Genomic DNA, 13,129 nt, shown 5'->3' on the forward strand with positions numbered 1-13,129 from the left:
TTCTCTATTCGTTAAAGACACATCGGTTGTCTTTTTGACACATTCCCTGTTTCTATATAACCTCTATTCTAGATTTACCTATCAACCATAGACAACATATACAGACTGTATCTAAAACCTACAGAGAGCATATACTGGCTCTGTCTAACAAGCACAGACAATATATACACACTGTATCTAGCAATCGCAGTCAATATCCAAGGACTATAAAAGAACCACAGACAATATACACAGAATGCATCTAATAACCACAGACAATATACACAGACTGTATCTAAAACCCACAAACAGCATATACTGACTGTGTCTAACAAACACAGACAACATATACACACTGTATCTAGCAACCACAGACAATATCCAAGGACTATAAAAGAACCACATACAATATACACAGAATGCATCTAACAACCACAGACAATTTAAACAGACTGCATTTGACAACCACAAACAACATATACATACTGTATCTAGCAATCACAGACAATATACACTAACTGTAATTAAGAACCACAGACAACATATATAGACTGTATCTGATAACCACAGACAACATATACACCCTTATCTAGCAACCATATACAACATATACACACTATATCTAGCAACCACAGACAACATATACACACTGTATCTAGCAACCACAGACAACATATACACACTATCTAGCAACCACAGACAAACATATACACACTGTATCTAGCAACCACAAACAACATATACACACTGTATCTAGCAGCCACAGACAACATATACACACTGTATCTAGCAACCACAAACAACATATACACACTGTATCTAGCAACCACAGACATCATATACCCACTGTATCTAGCAACCACAAACAACATATACACACTGTATCTAGCAACCACAGACAATATACACAGACTGTATCTAAGAACCACAGACACCATATTCACACTGTATCTAAGAACCACAGACAACATATACACACTGCATCTAAGAACCACAGACAACATATACACACTGTATCTAGCAACCACAGACAACATATACACACTATATCTAGCAACCACAGACAACATATACCCACTGTATCTAGCAACCACAGACAATATACACAGACAACATATTCACACTGTATCTAAGAACCACAGACAACATATACACACTGTATCTTAGAACCACAGACAACATATACACACTGTATCTTAGAACCACAGACAACATATACCCACTGTATCTAGCAACCACAGACAATATACACAGACAACATATTCACACTGTATCTAAGAACCACAGACAACATATACACACTGTATCTAAGAACCACAGACAACATATACACACTATATCTTAGAACCACAGACAACATTAACAGACTGCATCTAACAACCACAGACAACATATATACACACTGTATCCAACAACCACAGACAATAAATGCAGACAGTATCTTATAACTGCACTATTGGTGTGCCTTTCCCAAGTAAGGACACTGAAGTTCAGTGGTTGTTGTTGGTTCATGTCTGTCATATTTGTAAATTGATTTGCTATAAGTTAAGACATTAGTTTTCTCAATTGAATTGTTTCATTTTTTTTCATGTCGATGCCTTTTAATGCTGACTATATGGTATGGGTTATTTTTCTCATTGTAGAATTCTGTATGGTTGTCAATAACTGCTAACATCATTTGAACTTTGGTGGATAGTTGTCTCATTGGCAAACATACCATATCTCCTTATTCATATGCAGACAATTTATATAGTCTGTATCGAACAACTGCAGACAGTGTATATAAATTTTCTGGAAGAACCACAGATAATATATATAGACTGTATATAATAACCACAGCTAACAAATATTTCAGGTTTATATTATTTTCTCTAATTCTTCGTCAATTTATCCCTTTCTGCACCCATTGTATAAAAAAATTTAATCAACGTGTGGTTCGTTTGATCTCAGTTCTTCATTGGTTAAAATCCGATTATGACATCGAATTTTCTTGCTTTCCTCTGAATTTCCTATTGTGACGGTATGAAAAAAGGCGACCATGCCTGATGACGTCAGATAGAAAGAACACATCTTTTTGCAGATCATTCGAAAAGAAGGAATAAGTTTGCCTGCATATTGTTAGAAAATCATTAGAGAAACAGATTCCACCACCAAATCTCGTGTAATACGATATTTATCCACTCTCAACAGTTAAATTTTAAATATTTAAAACGCTCGGCGAGCCTCTCGTTTTAAATTTGAAAATTTAACTGTCTCGAGTGGATTAATATCGTATCACACTCGATGCAGTGGTAGAATCTATTAGTTGTTTATAAATATGTTTATACTCTGTAAACAACAGAATTGTAACACAAATGTGTTTAATACCTTTGTTTCTGTTATTACCTGTATTATCTAAAACTAATGTGTTTATAAATATGCCTTTACGTCAAAATGTGTTTTTAATATAACAAGTGATGGCCTCATTAAGTATTCAGCTTATATAATTTTTTTTACTCATTATTGAAATATAAGCATAAATATTTACAAACAATCGATGGTATTGATTTTATTGTTATACTCAATTATGCTTCGATAAAGATGTAGGTATCATATTCCAAAAGTAGTATACATGTTTACTGTTTGTTTAGTTAGTTTTCATATTATCTAAGCAGAATTTCCACCTACCATCTCTTTTATCCAATGAAATTTTAAAAAAAGCTTCAAGAAAATTTTCATGGATAATTTAAATATTACAAAAATATTTTTAAAATAGGTATTTTTTTCATGTCATTATTATATACTAGACAACTTGTAAATAGTTCTTATAATTAAAGACATCAAAAGTTTATAATTTTCATATACATTTATGTGCAGTGCCTATGAAAAATTTCAATAGTTCATGTATTACAGAATGTTAAAATCTTTTGTTGTTGTTTTGTTCAGTTATTCTGCTCAACCAACTGTGTGCTAACTCCTTGAGGTTTTATGTGAACTTTGACATAGTAGATGTTGAACAACCTGAAATATAAAATTCTAATGTTAGAATGTGTAAGCTCTCATTAATTCTTTTAGAACTTAAACTATAAATTTTCAAAGAAGTCAGACAGAACACATTGCATTTTGAGAAGAAAGTATAGAATTTGGTGCATGAAAGACCTGAAAAGAGCAAACTCTCTAAAACTCATTACTGTATAGCAGTTGACCACATTCTGTCAAATGGCTTCTGACGAAAATATCTTTTTTTTCATGCATGATCTTGCAGAATTCATATAATTGGCAAGCAAGAGGTTTTGTGAGTTGATACATGTCTTTTCATCTTTGTTATTCATGTAAATTAATCATTGAGTGATAGATTTCTCTTAGAAGATATTTAAAGGTCCCAGTGAATAAACTATAAAGAGACTTATAACTATTGTAATTATTCAATTGGTAATAGAACAGATAAATGTTTAAATATCTTGACCAAAAGAAGATGACCCAATGTAAAAGTTCCATTAGGTTTGCAAGAAGATCAATATTACACTCTTGCATAGAATAACATTCTTGTATAAATAAACAAGGGTTTCCTTGCCACATATTTTATAATGTATATATTTTCTTGTGTTAGAAATATATAAAAGAGTAGATTAAGAAATATCTTTTCTGACCATTGCAACAAGCTGAAAGTGTTTCAAATTGATGATTACATGTGTAAGAAAGTATTAAAACAGGACACTTTTTGTTTATCTTTTAATACAGAAAATTGCCCAAGACACTTCAATTATGTAAAATGGAGGTTGTTGTAAAAGTGGACAAATGGTCAGGATTTCAACCAATATTATAAGCCTAGGAAACATAAATAGCAGGGCCTTGCAGACTTAATTTTCAAGCTAAATATTTCATTTGTCACAACAAACATGATCAGAAAAATCTTTTTTGATGATAAATTGGCTCCAGTTGTTTTTGTGGTTTAATTGTCATGTTTGTATTGATCTGATGAGTTAGGCCATTTATCAGCTGAACATTTTTATTTGTTCTTTAATGGGTTTGCTCATTGTTGAAGGCTGTACAATGACCTTAAGTTCCTTACCTTTATGTCAATTAGTCTCTGGTGGCAATCATACCACATCTTTTTATTTTTATACCTATGTTTCCAGTCCAAAAACCTATGGAATAATTCATAGAGAAAAAGGGAATTTTTAATTTTAAATGATGGGGTTTCAAAATTAATGCATAGGGCACTTACCAAATCAAAAAATAAAACAATATTTATATTGTCTATATACATACCAGTATCTAATACATCTGGTGTGACATTACAGAGTGTGTCCAAAACCTTTACAATGTGATTTGTTAACTATGAATGAATGCACCAAGTCTCCTGGAACTCTGTAGACAGAAAATTATTGAATTCAATATAACAATTACTACAGGTAATGTATAAGCTAAATGTATTGTCTATGGTTGTTACATTTGGATTTATATACTGTCTATGGTTCTAAGATACAGGCTATATGTATTGTCTATGGTTCTTAGGTTCAGTCTATATGTATTGTCTATGGTTCTTACAAATGGTACATATGTATTGTCTATGGTTCTTAGATATGGTTTTTAGGTTCAGTCAATATGCATTGTCTATGGTTCTAAGATACAGGCTATATGCATTGTCTATGGTTCTAAGATACAGGCTATATGTATTGTCTATGGTTCTTAGGTTCAGTCTATATGTATTGTCTATGGTTCTTAGGTTTTGTCTACTTGTATTGTCTATGGTTCTTAGGTATAGGCTATATGTATTGTCTATGGTTCTTAGATAAAGGCATTATGTATTGTCTATGATTCTTATGTATAGAGTTTTTATGTATTGTCTATGGTTCTTAGGTTCAGTCTGCATGTACAGTCTAGTGTTCTTAGATATAGGCTATATGTATTATCTATGTTTCTAAGGTACAGTCTATATGTATTATCTATGGTTTTTAGGTACAGTCTATATGTATTGTCTATGGTTATTAGGTACAGTCTATATACATATAATATGTGTTGTCTATAGTTCGTAGGTTCAGTCTATATGTATTGTCTGTGGTTCTTAGGTAGAGTCTATATGTATTGTCTATGGTTCTTAGGTTCCATCTACAGTCAAGGATATAACTCTATAGGATTATTAGAGAAAAATAACATATATTTGTTATCGTGGACTAAAAAATCAAAGAACTGTGATAACATATGTTTGTTACATGTTTCAAAGGGACAATATACATAATTAGTTTTGTTAAAATGTTTACAAGTTCTATCGATAATTACTCTTGTCCTATGTATACACAACTATAGAAAGATATAACAGTTCATAGTTTGCCAAACATGTATAGTACATCTATGTAACTTGTTATTACAGAAAAAATATGCCTGTAATAACTATTTAAAAGGGTGTTATTACAGCTTCTCTACATCACTCCAAAGCATTTGCTCAGACATACATCAGGCTTAATTACAATGTGTTTTAGTTTATTGTAAGAAATAAGGATCAGAGCATGTAATGAGGTTCTCTGCAAGCTTCCCAGTAATTCCCAAGTGTCTCATATAATAAGTCACATGCTTTTAATATCTAAGCCTTGTTATTACAGCTAAGTTTATCCCTTAAAAGCCTCATCACATTGATTTTACATGGTTTATGAAAATTAAAAAATCAGTTTTCAAGGCTATGCATTTAGTTTTCCACAAAGTTTCAAGAGTTCCATAGAGCCCACTAAATATTAAAATGTTTATGATTTATTTTACTAATCACAAACATATGTTCTCACAGATTTAGACAATTAAAGGATTAAAGAGTAGACAACTCATGAAAGTATATGTAATAACACATGTAAGATATTTTCTGGAATAACCCTGTAGAGTTATATGCCTGACTGGTCTATATGTATTGTCTTTGGGTCTAGATAAAGGATATATGTATAATGTATTGTCTTTTGAGTCTAGATAAAGGATATATGTATTATGATTGTCTATGGTTCTTAGGTTCAGTCTATATGTACTATGTATTGTCTATGGTTCTTAGGTTCAGTCTATATGTATTGTCTGTGGTTCTTAGGTAGAGTCTATATGTATAGTTTAGGGTTCTTTTGTTTAGTTTATATGTATTGTCTATGGTTCTTAGATAAAGGATATATGCATGATATGTTTTGTCTACGGTTCTTAGGTTCAGTCTTTATGTATTATGTATTGTCTATGGTTCTTAGGTTCAGTCTATATGTATTATGTATTGTCTATGGTTCTTAGGTTCAGTCTATATGTATTATGTATTGTCTATGGTTCTTAGGTTCAGTCTATATGTATTATGTATTGTCTATAGTTCTTAGGTACAGTCTATATGTTTTGTCTATGGTTCATAGTTTCAGTCTATATGTATAGTACATTGTTGTTAGAAATAGGCTGTATATATTGTCTATAATTCTTAGATATAAGCTTATTATGTTGTCTATGGTGTTTAAGTATAGTCTACAGTATATGTGTATTTTCTATGGTTCTTAGATATAGGCTTTATATATTTTTCTATGGTTCTTATATTGAGGGTATATGTATTGTTTATGATTCTTAGGTTTATGTTATAAGTTTTTTCTATATGGTTCTTAGGTTCAGGTTATAAGTTTTGTTTATATGGTTCTTAGGTACAGTCTAAATGACATGTATGTATTGTTTTGTTGATATGGTTCTTAGGTACATGCTTGATATAAGTATTGCAATTACATTGCAGTGATCAAACTATTTAACTATTTAATGATCAACCTATTTAATAACATGATCATGAATTTTTAGGACAGAAATCAAAACTATTGGCATGATTAAACAAGGTTATAAAAGACAATAATTAACCAATCAATTTGAAGTGATGATTAAACCCTGTAATCACATTATCATCAAAGGCAGATTTAGAGGGAGCAGGGAGCTTCATATATGATAAATGTATAGACTTTATAAACGTATTGCTCTAAATGTTGGTTTACCAAATGGCCTCTACCCCTTTTTCAAAATCCTGGATTATGTACAATAAGGGGAATAATCAAATGATTTACATGATCAAAGTGTGATATAACATTATCTAATCTATCATGAATATCAAGGGCAACAATCAAACCTTACATTAGATAATTATGAATTTTAAGGGCAATAATCAAAAATATGTAATCAGATAATCATGAAAAGTTAGGGAAATAATTAAATGATCATCACGGTCAAACTGTGTAATCAGATAATCATGAATTTTTATGGCAATAATCAAACAATCATCATGGCCTAACTGTTTAATCATGATTATCAAGGGCAATAATCAGACGATCATCACGGCCTAACTGTTTAGTCATATGATCATGATTATCAAGGGCAATACTCAGACAATCATCACGGCCTAACTGTTTAATCATATGATCATGATTATCAAGGGAAATAATCAGACGATCATCACAGCCTAACTGTTTATTCATATGGTTATGAATACTAAGGGCAATAATCAAACAATCATCTTGGCCTAACTGTTTAATCATATGATACTGATTATCAAGGGCAATAATCAGACGATCATCACGGCCGAACTGTTTAATCATATGATCAAGATTATCAACGGCAATAATCAGACAATGATCACAGCCGAACTGTTTAATCATATGATCATGATTATAATGGGCAATAATCAGACGATCATCACAGCCTAACTATTTAATCATATGGTTATGAATACTAATTAAGTGGGTCTCATTAGGGTCTAAGCGTGACCCGGTATTGGCTGATTTTTTTAAGCATGACACGTGATGGTCGAATAATTAAGCGTAAAAACAGGAAATGAAGTCCGGCAGGACACAGGAAATTACATGCGCTATTATGGCAATGAGAAGAGGGATACGGGATTCTCACTAAACAATAAGTGGGATCCAGGATCAGAACACCCCCCCCCCCCCCCAAAAAAAATGAGACCCGCTATACTAAGGGCAATAATAAAAAATAATAGGGGCACAACTGTGTAAACATATAATAATGAATATGAGTATCTCTTATTATCAACATGCTCACACCACTCATTAGTTATAGACTTATACTGAGAACTTTTGAGTTTATAAATCCAAGGTTGGACCAAATCCTGATATTTTGGCCTTAATGTTTAAAACAAAGGTATGTTTGTTATTTGGTCGTAAACATGCAATTTTTGTTTTAGTGTTTACCCTTTTCCGCATCTTTAGGACTTCTTGCCCGTCAATTAACAGCAGTATAAATATAACGTGAAATCGAAACAGAAAGTACACTTCGGAAACTCTTTTTTTCGTAGAATAAATCCGAGTTACATTGAGAACCAATCGTATGATACATAACAAAAATGGAAAATAAATAAGCCAATCAGAGCGTGGTCCATATCGTGGTTTTTAGATCGTAAGAACCCCAACTATTATACCTCTGTTAGCGGAGTTTTATCAGACAAAGAATCGAACAAGACGATGACTTTATTATTGTTATCAGAGTTTTAACAAAGAATAGAACAAGACGATGACTTAATCATTGTTATTGGATTTTATCAGACAAAGAATAGAACAAGACAATGACTTTATCGTTGTTATCGGAGTTTTATCAGACAAAGAATCGAACAAGACTATGGCTTAATCATTGTTATCGGAGTTTTATCAGACAAAGAATAGAACAAGACGATGACTTTATCATTGTTATCGGAGTTGTATATGACAAAGAATCGAACAAGACGATGACTTTATTATTGTTATCAGAGTTTTAACAAAGAATAGAACAAGACGATGACTTAATCATTGTTATTGGATTTTATCAGACAAAGAATAGAACAAGACAATGACTTTATCGTTGTTATCGGAGTTTTATCAGACAAAGAATCGAACAAGACTATGGCTTAATCATTGTTATCGGAGTTTTATCAGACAAAGAATAGAACAAGACGATGACTTTATCATTGTTATCAGAGTTGTTTATGACAAAGAATCGAACAAGACGATGGCATTTATCATTGTTATCAGATTTTTATCAGACAAAGAATAGAACAAGACGATGACTTTATCATTGTTATCAGTGTTTTATGAGACAGAATCGAACAAGACAATTAAAACTATCTTCCTACTTATTAAGTCACTTCAGGATCATTTCTGGTCATTCATTACTACGTTGATTGTTATTGACATACCACTAATATATCAAAATCTTCTCCAAAATCGTCCCGAATATGCATGAAATATTTGTCACTGGACGTTGAGCAAACAATAATCAACCCAACCCCACTGTTCAGATAAATGCAAACAGACATGGAATAATGGCAAGAATGAACAGCAAAAGGAGTATTACCATATCTTTCAACAAATCATAAATCTAAATATAAATACAAGTGGAGTATTACCATATCTTTTGACAAATTATATATATGGTGTGTACAAATTGTAATGTTGGACAAATTATAATTTGTACAAAAGTTTTGTACAAGTTATCAGTGTTTTAAGAACCGCTTATCACAAATGGATGATACAAGCTCACAGTCTTTTGTTTCACATATTTCTGTCCTATTTCCATGACTACATGACACAGTCTACATCTGAGAATTGCTACAAAAACATTATAAAAACACAAAAAGACTTTTTTATGGATATGATTTTGGTATAAGGAGAAAAATAAAAATATAATTTAAACCATTCAGGTGTCCTTTTTTCCAGTTTTAGGATAAGGAGAATAGCACTAAATGTTAGGTTGAAGTATATAAATTTGAATTTAAGACATCAAGCTGATAAATTTTAGAAGATAAACTTTTATCACCTTGTGCAAAAAGGTATGTGTCAAAAATCGTATAACTTGTACAAAAACCCTGTACAAATCATAATTTGTACAAACTTGCATCTTGTACACAACATATACAAACGGAGTATTACCAATGGCATGCAAAGTGTCTCCTGTATGCATTCATCAACTATCATGTGAATATAAAATAAAATGCTCCGCTGTGCGCAGCTTGATACGACCGCAGAGGTCGAACCCTGAACAGTTGGGGCAAGTATGGACACAACATTTAAGCTTGATACAGCTCTGAATTTGGATTGTGATTAAATATTTGACACAGCATAGGTTTCTGACACAGAATGAATGTGGTCTTAGAACTTAAAAAAATTTAATTTACCTATTCAAACCATATCATTATTATTTGTTTTTATATATAAATAAAAAATAACCAACTAAAAATGGAAAATTTTAAAGAAAAAAAAAGGAAAAAAAGAAAAAAAAAAAAAAAAGGAAAGGAACCCCCTCCCCCATTTTTTGAACCCCCTTATGATTCATCACCCCCAAACTCAATCCCAGCCTTCCCTTGTTGTATGGTACCTTGCAGTACAATTTCAGAGAGATCCATACACTTGAACACAAGTTATTGTCTGGAAACTGTAAAAATGCTTGTTTTTTTGGCCCCTTTTTGGCCCCAAATTCCTTAACGTTGGCAATTACGCCCAAACTCAAACCCAGCTTTCCCATTTGTGATATGGAACCTTGTAGTACAATTTCATAAAGATCCATACACTTACACACAAGTAATTGTCCTGAAACTAGAAAAATGCTTGTTTTTTGTCCCTTTTTGGCCCCTAATTCCTAAAATTTTTAGGCAATTAACCCCAAAATCAATCCCAGCATTCCCTTTGTCATATGGAACATTGTGGTACAATGTCAGAGAAATCCATACACTAACACACAAGTTATTGTCTGGAAGTTACAAAAATGCTTATTTTTGGCCCCTAATTCCTTAACTGTTGGTAACATAACCCCCAAAATCAATCCCAACCTTCCTGTTGTGGTATTGAACCTTATGGTAAAATTTCATAGAGATCCATTCACTTAAACTCAAGTTATTGTGCGAAAACCAATGTGACTTCAGACACTGACGACGCCAACGTCATACCAATATACGACTACAAAAATTTTTGCGGTCGTATAAAAGTATTTAATACTTGTTCTTTATAGAAATGAGGATCTTGATTGAGTTTACAGAATAGGGAATAATGGACAAATAGTGCAGAATAAGGGCAAAATGAATAAAGAATATAGAAAAATAGGCAAAAATAATAAAAGAATAGAGAACAATGGGCAAAATAAACAAAGAATAGAGAAAAATGGTCTACAAAATTAAAGAATAAAGGACCCCCCCCCCCCCCATCCAGACCCTCATAAATTGCCTATTTTTGTATAACCAATGCTATATTATTTGATAACATTCAGGATATAGCATCATTGAAGGTCATACCCAACCAGTATGGATGTTTAAAGGCATTTGAAAAGAAACTTTATAAGGATCGATGGACAAATGTTTAATGTCCAGTGGCAAATATTACATGCAGGATGTGATAATAACCGGAACCCTGCTTTCCGATAAACCAACAAACTGAGCAGGATTTTTTACATGTGTGTTCACAAGGTAACAGGCCACAGGAGACGTGTCACTCTATGCAGCATTCAGGAGTAAGAGCAACAATTTGTCTGATTAAATCCAAATAATGTGTCCGGATAGGGTGGCATGTCCTCCTGCAGACTGTTTACAAGAACCATAAGAAATTATAACAAGAACCATTAGAAATTATCATGCAACTTGTTTAGAAAATGTAGTAAAAGTGCCCTCTAAATTATGCAGAACTGAATAAGTTGCTAAAATCAAAGGTCATGAAAAAGGACACAAGAGGGTATTTTACTCATGAAATATGGAAAGTGATAAGACTAAGTGGATATTGTTTTGATATGACTAAAGAGACTAGTTGGCAGAAGATAACAGACACAGAAGATGGATGACACACCATACAATGGTAAAGTTCAAGGGCCTGAAAGCCAATTGAAACATTGTTCATTGACAAGATAGTGGTAATCCTGTTTATAGCTAAATTTATAGATGTTTTCTTGTGTTTAATAGTTTTGGCATGTGACACATGGGCAAAAAGGGGGATGGGGTGTGCCCTTGAAGCTGTTTAAATTCAACACATTTCTTGCCTATATAAAGTCAGGCATTCAGGACTAGATTTTGTTTTTTAATATTTGCCTTTGTTTATACGTCCATTTTGTGTGAGGAGTTGGTTGTTATTGGGTGGTGAGGTCTGTTGTACCGTCTTTGGTAACGCTCTTTTTTTGTATTACTATCAGTTTATCAAATGTATAACAACTTCAACTTCTGGCTAATAGCTTCATGAAGAAAACAATAGAAGGTTCAATAAAAAATGAAAACAACACGTTATAAATTTCATGCTCCTGAAGTGCTTTTCTGGATTTACCTTCATCGGGAACGCTCAAAACAAAATATTTGAAACCCATGGATGTATAAGAACCTAAACAGTTGAAGATCTATATGACCAAAAAGGACCTTAAAAAAATAGCCAAATCGATCTCTGGTCAAATTTGCCTGACGGAGTTGAAACCTTAGTTTCTTATAATTCTAAAATTTAGTAACGAACAATTTTAGAAAGGTTTGTTATAAATCATGTCACTATGGAAGTAAAGATAGGAATTAACATGCACAGAGTATGTGATTAAAAAGTATTGAAATTAAGATGGTACACAACAAAAAATAATTTGAGTTTTGCAGATTTACTTGCTTAGTGATATGATCAAGAAAACAAGTGATTAAAACTATGAACATACTACTGTGGATTCATTTATTTTTGTGGATACCAATTTTCGTGGATTGTGGAAAAAACTGTTTCGTTGTTTTGCCAAAATCTGCATACAAACCTATATAGTAATTTTGTACTTCGTTGAACATTTAAATTCATGTTTTTTTTTTACCTACGAAATCCATAAAAATTGGTATCACGCAAAAAAATAATAATGAATCCATTATACATTATTATTTATTCAGTTGAAAATCCAGATAGTTTAGCTCCCCCCCCCCCCCTCCCATCTAACAGAGTTGGTAGGGGTGAAAAATTGACCCCCTCTATCCCAATCCATACCCTACAGCTTTAGAACATACCTAGCAATAGAATTCAGACATCTGTCAGACTATATCACTCTACCTTAAATAGGTGATTTGTATTGAATTTGTAGTGAGCTTTTGCTCCACACTGAATGTCTGACTAATACTTGTAGATGAAAAACTGCAATAAAAGCTCTTTTATGTTGCTTTTTGATACTGTCAAGTGCAGTAGACATTTTAAGTCAAGACTAAATACACTTTATC

General features: G+C 32.3%; 2 long non-coding RNA genes across 2 annotated transcripts in view; both read right to left on the reverse strand.

The window, feature by feature from the left end:
- LOC127729452 (uncharacterized) overlaps positions 1 to 13,129 on the reverse strand; it is a 140,395-nt gene that overhangs the window by 80,825 nt on the left and 46,441 nt on the right. The gene's annotated exons all lie outside the window — the stretch shown is intronic.
- LOC127729447 (uncharacterized) lies at positions 2,512 to 8,264 on the reverse strand. Its single transcript, XR_007994632.1, has 3 exons — positions 8,148 to 8,264; positions 4,231 to 4,329; positions 2,512 to 2,979 (listed from the first exon to the last, which is right to left on the reverse strand). It is a non-coding gene; the product is annotated as an uncharacterized LOC127729447 (long non-coding RNA).

Source organism: Mytilus californianus, unplaced genomic scaffold, assembly GCF_021869535.1.
Source record: "Mytilus californianus isolate M0D057914Y unplaced genomic scaffold, xbMytCali1.0.p SCAF_2, whole genome shotgun sequence".
Lineage (NCBI taxonomy): Eukaryota > Metazoa > Mollusca > Bivalvia > Mytilida > Mytilidae > Mytilus > Mytilus californianus.